Raw genomic sequence first — 2,927 nt, 5'->3', positions numbered from 1 at the left:
TGCTACATTCCTCATCATGATTCTCCCTTTTATGCTTGCATGGATAGAGATCAACCATTTTCTGATTTGGAAGAGGACATTGCTTATTTCAAAGGTGAAGGTGATGTTATTGTATTTGGGGATATGAATGCTCGCACAAAAACATTGCAACATGATACTCAACAATTTGATATGCCATACATTTCAAGGGAGTTAGAGGAAGTTCACTTGTATGATCGTACTTCAATGGATGAGAAAGAGCCGGATCACTATGGAAAGTTACTTTTACACATGTGTAATAGCACGGGTATGCTCATTGCCAATGGTGTATCTTTGTGGAGTGGAACCAATGGATTTACATGTAGGAGACATAATGGGGATAGTGTGATTGACTATATGCTACTCTCTGAAGCCATCATGTATCGCATAAAGAGTTTTATGTTTGGTCAATGGACCCCGGAATCCGACCATCGCACCTTATGTATTGACCTTTCATGTGGAGAAGCAACTAAGCATGATAATCTTAGCCAAAGGAAAGAGAAGTTATCACTATGTATGGATTTCAAACGGGCACCAATGTACATTGAAATGGTTGAACAAAAATTATGGATGACAAAGCTTCAATGTGATGCACCATTGGAAACTAAATGGGAAGCTTTCAAGAAAGCTATTTGTTCTTGTGCGGAAGAATGCTTTGCCATAAAGCATCTCCATGGTATCAACAAAGATAGATCACGCAAAAGGTGGTTTGATAAAGAATGTCAAGATGCTCGAAAGTCCTTGATAAAGCTTGATGCAACTATTGACAAAGACAACTATCAAAGTCATTTGCATACATACAAGGCATTGATTCAAAAGAAGAGAAGAAGATGGGAAGTAAAGCAACAAGAATTTCAAGTCCAAGAAAAGGCACATGCATGTGGAAGATTTTGGAGAAACTTGAGAGGCAAGCGGGTTGAGAATTTTGGTAACTTGAGTCTAGTGGATATGTACACACATTGTAGGCAATTATATGAGCAAGCAAATACTGAAAAAATGACATTTTATGGTTCACTCCCATGTATGCCATCTTTTTTTACTATTGAGGATGTATGCGGTGGGCTTGAAAAGTTGGCCACTCGCAAAGCGGGAGATCTTCAAGGTATCAAGCCGGAGATGATCAAATGGACGGGAGATTTTACCCATGAGCGGATGTGTGATATGCTCAACCTTGCACTTCAACATGGTATGCCTTATGATTGGAGTACTAATTGGGTTAAGCCTTTGCATAAAGGAGGGGATGTAAAGAATGTAAGCAATTACCGGACTATAATGATTGGGTCTCTTATGGCCAAGTTGTTTGGGTGCATAATGGAGATGAAATTGAGTGATTGGGCTGAAGAGAATGACAAGCGTGCAAAGGAACAAGCGGGTTTTCGTCGATGCCATAGCACCATTGACCATCTTGTCACTCTTCGTGTTCTCATGGAGGAAAGTCGGTTGAAAGGCAAGCGATTGTATTGTTGTTTTGTGGACTTTAAGAAAGCCTTTGATATGATTCCACGTAACAATTTGTGGAGAAGTATGGAAGAACTCCAAGTGCCAAGTGAGTTTATGCTTGCGGTTTCTCGAATCTATGAGAAGGTGATTTGTCAATTGCGCATGGAAAGAGAAATTTCAGAAATTTTTGTAAGCACTATTGGGGTTAAACAAGGATGTCCATTGTCACCAACTCTCTTTGGTCTATGCATCGATCAATTGGAACAAATGGTACTTGACTTTATACAAGAAGAAGGCATTGAAGAGGTCACTATTTGCAATGCGGTAATCATGCTTTTGTTGTATGCGGATGATGTAGTGCTTCTAGCACACACTTTAGAAGATGCACAAAAGCTTATGGTTGTCCTTGAGAACTTTTGCTTGCATAGTGGGCTGATTGTAAATGAATCCAAAACAAAGGTTATGCTTGTGAAAACCAACCATAAGTAGAAGCCATGCATTGTGTACAACAACGAGACACTTGAAGTTGTTGAGAGCTTTAAGTACCTTGGCCTTGAGGTTCCATCCAATCACAAGTGGCATGAATGTGCTATGTGTCGTTTGGAAGCGGGAAAGAGAGCATATTATGCATTTGAGAACATGTGTAATGCGGGAAACATCAAGTGTTGGGTTCTCAAGAAGTATCTTTTTGATGCATTGGTGACACCGGTTCTTCTTTATGGAGTTGAAGTGTGGGGCGGGAGCATCTCAAAGTCTACTTGGAAAGAGTTTGAGAATGTCCAAAAGCGTTTTCTTACAAACTTTCTCCAAGTTAAGACACAAACACCATATATGCTCCTACTTCTTGAGTCGGGATCTCTTCCAATTGAGGTTATGGGCATGGAAAGGGTTGTGGAGTACATGATAAACATGCGTCAAAACCCCTCACATCGACTTCCTACAATTGCATGAGAAGCAAGCAAAAAAGTTCAAAAGACGCATAAAAGCAAGATCTTGAGCACGGGATGGATGCAAGACATAAAGAAGTGGTTTGGGAGATGGGATGCATTACACTTGCTACATGATACTTCAATTGACTCTCAAGTGAATGAAGCTTTTCTACAACGCCAATGTATTACGGCTTGGGAGAAATCCGGTGGGTCACGCTTCATACATTACACCACCTATATTGCCCCCAACTACAAAACCATGTTCTTCGCTGAGAGAGGAAACCGTACTCACACTTACATGCTTGAGCCTATGCCCTTGACCGTGATACGCACTATCGCAACAATTCGGCTTAGCTCCCATTTCCTTCGATGCGAGATAGGGCGTTGGGGCAATGGAGAAGAGTCAAATCGATTGTGCACATTATGCTCACTGCAAGTTCGAGAGTCTGAGTACCAAACACTACTAGAGTGCTCAGCTTTTGCTCACATCCGAACTTGCTTCTCTCACATTTTCAGCCATAACTTAGACCTACACACTTT

Source organism: Adiantum capillus-veneris, chromosome 4 (genome assembly GCF_014529385.1).
Source record: "Adiantum capillus-veneris isolate H3 chromosome 4, ASM1452938v2, whole genome shotgun sequence".
Lineage (NCBI taxonomy): Eukaryota > Viridiplantae > Streptophyta > Polypodiopsida > Polypodiales > Pteridaceae > Adiantum > Adiantum capillus-veneris.
This window is presented reverse-complemented; position numbering follows the sequence as displayed.